The sequence below is a fragment of the Microtus ochrogaster genome, linkage group LG10 (assembly GCF_000317375.1).
Source record: "Microtus ochrogaster isolate Prairie Vole_2 linkage group LG10, MicOch1.0, whole genome shotgun sequence".
Taxonomy (NCBI): domain Eukaryota; kingdom Metazoa; phylum Chordata; class Mammalia; order Rodentia; family Cricetidae; genus Microtus; species Microtus ochrogaster.
In genome coordinates this window covers 3350271-3359480 of record NC_022035.1, presented here as the reverse complement: position 1 = coordinate 3359480, position 9210 = coordinate 3350271, and positions in this window count along the sequence as shown.

Sequence of the window (9210 nt, the reverse complement as noted above, 5' to 3'; positions counted from 1 at the left end):
AGAGTATTTACACTTCGCCGTCATCCTTTCTCTCTTTAGTGATAGCCAGGCACCGAACACTTCAGACTTACGTTAGGTAGAATGATAGTAGCTGGTTTAGTTAGCGTAATGGTGGTGCTTGTCACAAGCGGACGCTAAAACACAAGGTACTTTAATACAGCAGACATTTATTTTTGTCTATAAAATGTCCCAAATTATTTACTGTAAATGGGGAATGGATATATAGGAATGACTCTGGTCACACTCACGGACACAGACCCGTGAGGTTCTGTCCAATTCAGCATTTGTCATCCACTCCTGTGACTGCTTCTGGAGCCCGGAAGAAAACAGACCGGCACTGAAGGGCGTGGAGTGAGACCATCCCTGTGTTCCCCACCACACTGACTAGGCTTTAGGTTCAGGGCACTGTAAATGCGCAGAGCAGGGTTCAGAAGTTACGTTCCCACTGAGCAACCCGTTTGGCTACAACTCGGTACTGTGCAGACAGAGGCATCATTAGAAGCTGGCAGTTGTGACTATCATATAACGTAGGAAGTGCATTCCTTCCTCCGTGTTTCCACCAGTCTGTCCTCTGCTCCTGGGGTCACCGAGGTGATGATCTGATGTCAGAGTTGCCCCGCCTGTGATGCACAGCAGCAGCAGGACACTCAGGGTCGTGGTTTGCGTGTTTGCTCCTGAACAATTTCCTCCATTTAAATCCGAGTTTTCTCAGCTTTAGCCTGCGCTAATTTGGTGCCTGGTTTGTGTAACTATGGTTCAAGCTCAGCCTAGTGACTGATGGTCCTAAGACATTGTTGTCAGCTCCCCAGGGCCCTGCATTACTCTCTGTGTTGTGCTGTGGACCCTGTGTTATTTGTTGTGAATCACTGGAACTCCTTAACGAACAACTGTCTCATAAGAAAAAGGAAAGAAAAACACTCTACTTCTTACTGTTTATTGTTGTAAAGTCTTTTGGAAGCTAGGGGATAATTTTTATTTTGAAAAATGATGATTTCCTACTTCTTGCTCTGTTTTATCCCTTTCTTCTGAGAGAAAGAAGGTATCTTGAATGTACCTATAGATTCTGTTTTAATTATAACCAAAAGCCAAAAAGGCACTTTGATAGAATGCTAATTGGTTAGGTAAGTGCATTGTGAAAATGAAAAAGAAAGATGTACCACTTCCAGCTATAAATGACCATGATTAACAGATATTCAGCATCTAGCATCCGGCTAGCACTGAGGCTGGATTTTACGTATCAATTTTCCCAAGCTCTGATCGTAGTAAATATTATTGTTAGATGTTTCTAGGAGTCTTTCTAGATGAAGTCAGCATCTGAATCTCAGGAAGATGGACTGACCTCCATAATGTGGGCAGATACTATCCAACACACTGAAGGCTGGAAGAGAACAAGAGGTGGGAGGGGGAGCAATCTACCCTTTTTTTTCTGCTGATGTGGGATTCCCCTCTGTATGCTGTGATTACCATTGGTTAAAAAAGAAAACTACTTTGGACCTATAGCGGGCATAGAAAGCTAAACTGAATGCTGGGAAAAAGAAAGGCAGAGTCACAGAGAAGCCATAGAGCTGCCGCTGGAGCCAGATGTGCTAAAACTTCGCTGGTAGGCCACAACCTTGTGGTGACGCACAGGTTAACAGAAATGGGTTAACATAAGATATAAGAGTTAGCTAATAAGATTCTAGAGATAATAGGCCAAGAAGTGATTTAAATAATATAGTTTCTATGTTATTATTTCAGGGCTGAGCAGCTGGGAACCAGCAAGCGGCCTCCGTACAACATTCTGCCTTGCATCCGGAGTTGGGACAGCTCATGCATGGACCATATGTCATCAGGTCCCTTGGGTTTCAAGCCTTCAGATCTTGACTGAATTCAGCATCACCACGAGCTTTGCTGGGTTTCCATCCTCTGTAGACAGCAGAGCCTACAGCTGTTTGGTCTCCATCATCACATGAGGCATTTTTCTCTCTCATGTATGTGTTTTGGTTGTGAGTTGAGCCATCTCTTCAATAGTTCATCCCTTAACATCTCTGTAGCCCTCTCTTATGGATATGTATAAATGTATTTGCCATACACATCTTATTAGCTTAATGCATATATATATACAACACATATGTACGCATTTCTGTAGGGCTCCCCCAACTAATAGATGAAAGAAAATGTTGAGTTTTAAATTCTCAGCAACATACAAAACCAACCAACCAACCAACGAGCCAACTAACCAAACAAACAATGAACCCTTTCATTTAACCACCACTATAGCTTTTGGAGGGCAATGGACATTATTGCTGTTTTATGACTGACTAAAGTCAGACAGGGTCAGGAGCATTCCCCTGCTGTACAGTATAGGAAGTGACATGGCTATGAATGGGAATATTTGTGTTACTCTAGGTCTGTGCTTGTTACGCTTTAAGCGTCCTGCCATGGAGTACATCCTCAAAGTCCCCATTTCCCATATGTCTTCCACACATTAAAAAAATTGCCAGTATTCTTGGCAAATAAATGCTGCAATAAATAAAAACAGGTACATCAAGATGCATTTTTGATTGCCTCAATCCTCCCCTCAAATTATATGTGCTGAAGAAGGAACAGGCTTCTTAGAATCCAGAGCACATTTCCCATCACAGGAGCCAAGATGTGCCGCTTCAAGCACAGCACTTGACAGCATCGCTTAATAAAAAGATTGAAATCCACCCACAACTTTCTACTAAAAAACAGATGATGCCGTCCTGTGAAAGCAAAGCGGTTTGAGAAAGGTGATCACGCAACGGCTCCCTGGTGTGTATTGATTCAGCGTGAGCCTTTTGATTGCCTTACACTGGTGAATTTGGAATGGGATGGTGAACTCAAGTTAAGTTTAATTGGCGCTTCTGACAGAAAGCCAGGAGTCTAAACAGGAAGAATAAATGGTACATGCTAGCCGTCATAAAAAGTTGAGCCTATTTTAAGCCTCTTGTCATTTAACTATCCTAATATCTAGTTGAAGTCAGAGAGATGTGGCATTGTGCGTAATTTTGGGTAAATTTCAAATAAATGGGGATAATAATAGCGCCAACCTCATTGGATTACTGTCAAGATTAAATGACATCTCGTGTACTTAGTAATGACCAAGCAGCGGTAAGTGCTTGCCTTTCCTCTAGTGTGTGTCATGGTGTGTGTGGTGTGTGTGTGGTGTGGTGTGTGTGTGTGGTGTGTGTGTGTGGTGTGTGTGTATGTGTGTGTGCGTGTGTGGTGTGTGAATGTGTGTGTGTATGATGTGTGTGCATGTGTGGTGTGTGTGAGAGTATGTGTGTGTTGTGTTTGTGTGGTGTGGTGTGTGTGTGTAGAAAGAGAGAGAGAAATAGAGAAACAGAAGGAGACAGAAATATACAATTTTTGTGTCTCTTTGCCTTTATTTGCTTCTCACAGGTCCTGTCTCCAAATATAACTTGGAGTGCCAACAGACGAATTTTATGGAACTATAACAAAATTCATAATATTCTCAAAGATAGAATGGTATTTTTATTTTTTCTCTTTTTTGTATGGTATTTTTAATTATTACAACTTTTTTTTATATATGAACCCAGACAGCACATAACTTCATCTTGCATGGATCTGATTCGTGGTGAATATTTCCAAAGTCAAGCCCAACTTAAGTTCTTTGAGGGAATGTCCGAATCCAGGGGAGCTTAGGTTTTCAAACAGGGTCACTGTCAGATGAGACACCGAGTTTATATCCTGTAACACGGTGATGGTATGTTTTTGGATGGGAGGGGGTACTTCTTTCAGAGAGTCCTGGGAGTTAACGTGGTTTAAACCTTGAAAACAGTGGCTTTCTGGGGTAGATATTTGGAGCCGTCTTGCATGATTAAGGCTTTTTGAGCAAAGCAAACACTCCTTTCTGTCTTCTTCCCCACTTTCCCTCGAATTCAAACTTCTTCAGGACTGTGAGTGACCATTAAGACTGAATTGAAAATCTGAAGTCAATGCTCAGCTAAATGCAACTTTTTCCCCCATTTTGTACACTGTCATTTACTTTCTGCTTCTTCCCATCCCAAGCATCTGGCAGGTGGTGGGAGTTCCTATCGTGGAGAATTAAGCATCTTCTCTAAAGACCAATTTCTGCATTATTCACTGGATTCTGACATTTGGCGGGGGGGGGGTCATTTTGCTGACCACTAAAGATTCACAACACAGAACAACTACCACTGAGGCGCAAGGCTCTGGCGTCTCAGACGGCACAGTCTTGGAAAAGGGCCAATCTTAGAGGAGCTTTTCCCCCACAGCTTAGAAACAGCAGGCTACCCGGGTGTTTGAGAGTGGGTGGGGTGGGGTGGGATCTGTACTCTGGGGCAGAGCCACCTGCATTTCCCTGAAGAACAATTTGGAAAGCTTCCCTTACTTCTTTTGGCAGGACATTAGTCATTATAATAAATATCTGGTATTTACCAGATCCGTTTAGACAAATAATCTGGAAGCGACAGGAGGAAATCTGCAATAATTTACAATCAGCTCTTCATTTGGAACTGTTTAGATTTTTCACAGTACGCCTGAAATGAGTGATGTTTATACGGAGTTCAAGCCTTCCACAAGCAAATCTGCCCTCCTGAGGGTGACAGCTTGCTCCTGGCATTCTGAAAGGCAGGCCTGATGTTTTACATCATGTTGGAAGTTCAGCATCTGGTCAGTAGGCATTGTGCTCTACGGAGCGTTTATGGGGAAGGGACCATCTGGGGGAAAAGAACTGCTCTCTCCTTAGCTAATGCTTCGATTACATTAGCTCTAAGATGAGTGGATCCAGATCTATGTGGTGAACTGAGGGGCAGATGAGGACAGAACCTGATAGAAGCACCAGGAGCATGTAAACCATGTAAGACAACGTGACCTCACTGAGCATCGAGGCCGCGCGAAGACGCGTAACAGGACTGTGGAACCACGGACTGCAAGGAGAAGAGGAACTGCAGCTGAACCTTTCCGTTCATCAAAATCATTTATGGAAAAGATCCAAAGTGCCAGACAGTGAGCCAGGTAAGGATTGCAGTGAAGAAGATTCAGGTTTACAAGAGCTGCTGTTATCGCTGGGAGGGGGCATCGAACAACCAGAAACGTAAAATAATTTGCAGAAAGGATGAGAGAAGTTCAACATTTACGAAACAAAAAGAGGGGATAGGCAAAGCTTGAGACAATGTGGATAGAAAGGGCCTCCATATAGGAGGTGACATTTTTCTCCTATGGGTGACAGGAACGATCCATTCATAAGGATATTTGGAAGAATTGTTTTGCTATTAGAGAGTTCCACAGGAAGGTGCTAAAGCCATAAGTAACTGATTCTTGTCCAGAGTTGTCTGAGATGTCCCCTAATTACGGATGATGGAGGGGTGGGGAGGTGGAATGAGCGAAGAGGAGTAGTTGGGTTTCTTCCTTCCTTCCTTCCTTCCTTCCTTCCTTCCTTCCTTCCTTCCTTCCTTCCCTCCTTCCTTTCTTTTTTTCTTTCTCTTTTTTTGCTGTTGTTTGTTCACTGGTGTTATTGTTTTGAGATATGATCTCATGATTGCCCTCTGGCTGTCATGGAACTCACAATGTAGACCAAGCTGCACTGGCCTTCCAACTCACAAAAATCCCCCTGCCTCTGCCTCCCAAATGCTGGGATGGGATTAAAGGCATAAACCAACATGCCGGCTCTAAGAGGGATGACTTTAAGGTACTGGTACCTTTCTGGTGGCAATAAGCTGGGCAACACGCTCAGGGCTTGCTTCCCACTGGACAAGGAGAAACAGCAGCTGACTGCGGCCGGCCCTGATAACACAGAAGAGCACCTCCTGAGTTTGTTTCTTTCCAAGAGTTTTTGTTTTTCTGAAATCTAGAAAATGCTTTATAATACTTACTTATCACTAACATGTGACATGAGCCTTTCTTAAGACAGTTCATATCTCTGTCTTCTCTCTCACTCTCTTTGTATTTTTCATACACACGCATGCTTGTGTAAGTAGCAGCCTGGGATCTCTGGAACCTGACTTGGGCCCCAGCTTCCTTCCCTTGCCTCCTGCCATTCACTCATGTGTCAGCTGAGATGTACCAGAGCCTCCTCTAACTGTTCCCAGGTCTGTGCTCGGGGCTATGCAGGCAGAAGCAACGTTTCCATTGGGTGTGCTACTGGGAGCCCTTTCTCTGGCTGCTCTGTGATAGTGTGACTTTGTTTTAGGGTATCTGGCTCCCATTCTTAAGAAGCCATTGTGAAAGGCTTTCATCATAGTTCTCAGAACTGGCCCACCCAAAAAGGCCCTGCATCAGTGGGAGCTCTGCCCCTGAATAAAGAATGGTGTATTATTTCAGATATGTCATTAGCCAGAGACTCTGAATTCCCCCGAACAGTGCTGTCTTGGGCAGAATGTCACTTTGGTCTGTGTTTATTTGTAAACACCCTCGGGCTCTGAAGTAAAAGGAAGCCTTGTACCCATTAAACCGGGGGTTCAGACCTCCATTACCCCTTGAGACCTCTGGGGAAAGATTCTGATGTGTTTTCAGAATAGACCACAATTACCGCTCATGGACCAGTTACTTTTGGACTGCCTTCCCACAAGTCATGTGTGTCTTAGGAAAGGACCTCTTGTTCTTTGCCTCTTTTGGGGGGAGGGGTGTGGGCTGCTTTCTAATGAAAGAAGAGCAAGTAAGGAAATAAATGGATGAATGAATGGAATGGCAGTTATAAGAATTAATTCTTTTCTGATAAAATGTTTTGGAAATGAGCCATAGAGAGAAGAAAGAAACCGAGTGATGACTTCAATTCATACGAAGGAGACATGCTAATGTTATCAAGATACTAGCTATAAACATAAGCATAAGCATTCTAATCAAGATTCACGAGGATAAATATAAACACCAAATTCCAGCTGTGAACCACTGGAAAACGTAGCTGAACTGTGTACATTCAGTATTTTCAGGAAAGTAACCTGTCTCGCCACTGTACTCAACAGTATAAAATACTTTCTGGTGAACATTATCATATCATACTGTGATTATATCCCTGAAAACATTTACATCTCCCAGTGCCTTTTAAAATTTCCCATTTGGCAATCAGGTCCCCTTGACCTGCTGTTTGAACGTCCTTCCTCGGAGGAGACTCATGTATTTGGGGTTGTTAACACAGTCTGAGACTGTGTGACTTTTGGATGAGATTCAGCGAAGTGTGAGCGACACACCCCAGGGATCAACCCAGGTTAGGAACGGAATTGGGCCAAATTTGAAATGTCCAGCTCTATGGGACACCAAGCGTTGGTCAAGGAGGAGCCCAACAGCTAGGTCTGTGCAACAGCTCCATGAAGAGAGCTGAGTGGGAAGGTGAATCAGGGCTGTGACTTTCCTGCCCCTCAGCTGTGTGTTCTCCATTATGGTTTCTTCTGGGCACATTTTGTGCACCCAGTATTTAATAGCCTATACCTGCTTTGCTCATCACTGGGAGATTATGGGATTACCTGGATAAAAAAAATAAAAGGAGGAAGGTCATCAGATCGGCTGACACCAGGTCCAATTTAGGCTTTAAAGCTATAACAACTTCTAGGCCTTTAAACAACCCTATCAGCAACTTTTTCAAGGCTAAAGCTATCTTTTCAAGGGCTTCTAGGAGTTGGAAGGCACCGGAACTTGCCAGTATTCCTAGGACTCGGCAATGAGCAGATAGCCAAAGTTTCAGTTTCCTTGTCTGAAAATCGGGTCACAGGTAATAATATCTTCTTCTTACATCTGCCTAGATAAATGGATAACACTCACAGTACTGTGCAGATTCCGGTGAGCTAGGTGATTCTTGTTCACCAGAAGTGTTTGGTGCTGTTCAATATTCATCCATTCCCTACTGCTTTGTTTAGAAGTTGAACTTGGTCCTACGTAATTTGTTTCAGACCATCTTATGACCAGATAAATAGATATATGCATCCAGCCAGCCAGGCAATAAATGTTCATTGGATCCCTGATGCGTTGATTTTGTACCTGGTACAGACTCAGCTGTTACGGCTGCAGCAACAACGAAGCCATAGACGGTCCTTGCTCCCATAGTTCTGTGGTCATGTGAGAGAGATAAAAGAAGCAATAAATTAAGATAGGTAAAATGCGAAGTACTGGATAATAAGAAGTGACTCGAGGGGCAAAATCAACAGGACAAAGAGCACCAGGAGAGATGGCAGCTGGTTCTGATTGTGTGGTCAGGCAAAGCCTCTGTAGACAGGATACAGGAAGGAGTGACGAAACTGATGGTCTAGAAACACAGGATTCAAGGTCACGGCTACAGCGACAGCAAACGTCTTGAGGTGGGAAGGATCTTTGAGTTTTTAAGAAGATCATGATAAACCTTCTTGTTCACCTCTGATACTTTAGCAGCTGCCTCACTGGGCTCCTTGCTTTGGCTCCATTACAGTCAGCTTGGTAAACAACAGATCAGATCACGTGCTTTCTCTCGCCACAACTCTACAACGGCTTCCCATTTCACTTAGGAAAACATCAGAATCTTCACGGGCCTTCTTCGGACCACCCAAGAGCATCTGGATCCTGCCGATCTCTGTGACCACCATGCTTAGGGAGGCTACTCCTCTCCAAAGGGAGTGCAATGGTTGTGGTAAGGTATCAGCTGGGGATTTTGTAGCAGACAGAGAATAAAGGAACTGAGTGGTGCTTTTGGAGGTGGGCAGTGACTACAGGGAAGGAGTTGATGATAGGGAAATGCTAGCAAGTCTTGTCCACGGATGGACTGCAGGGTCAGGGTTTCTCTCTCCTCAACTTCTCTAAGTCATCAAGTAATCAAAGGCTGCTAACGGCCTCTTCTAACCTGAGCTTCCTGATTTTCTGGAGATATTTTTTTTTTTTGTTTATTTATTTTGTTTTGTTGGGACGATGTCTCACCATGTAGCTGGCCTCTAACCCACAGAGATCAGCCTGCGGCTATTTCCCCAACTGCTAGGATTAAAGGCCTGTGTTGTTACACCTGGTACTAGAGACTTTTGTAACAAAACTGAGAAATAAAAACTGAGAAATGTAAAACTTAATTTCTTTTATTTGGGGTTGTTAGCCTAGCCCTTAATAGCCGAGCTATCCCTCCAGCCTGAAACTTAACTTCATAAATGATCAATATTTTTCCACAACATTTTATCTCAGCATGGTCTCAAAATTGAAGCCCCATCTCTAGAGTTGCGGTGAAGCATTAGTCATGTGGGGTGTACCTTTTACTATGTGTGGACATTATACCAG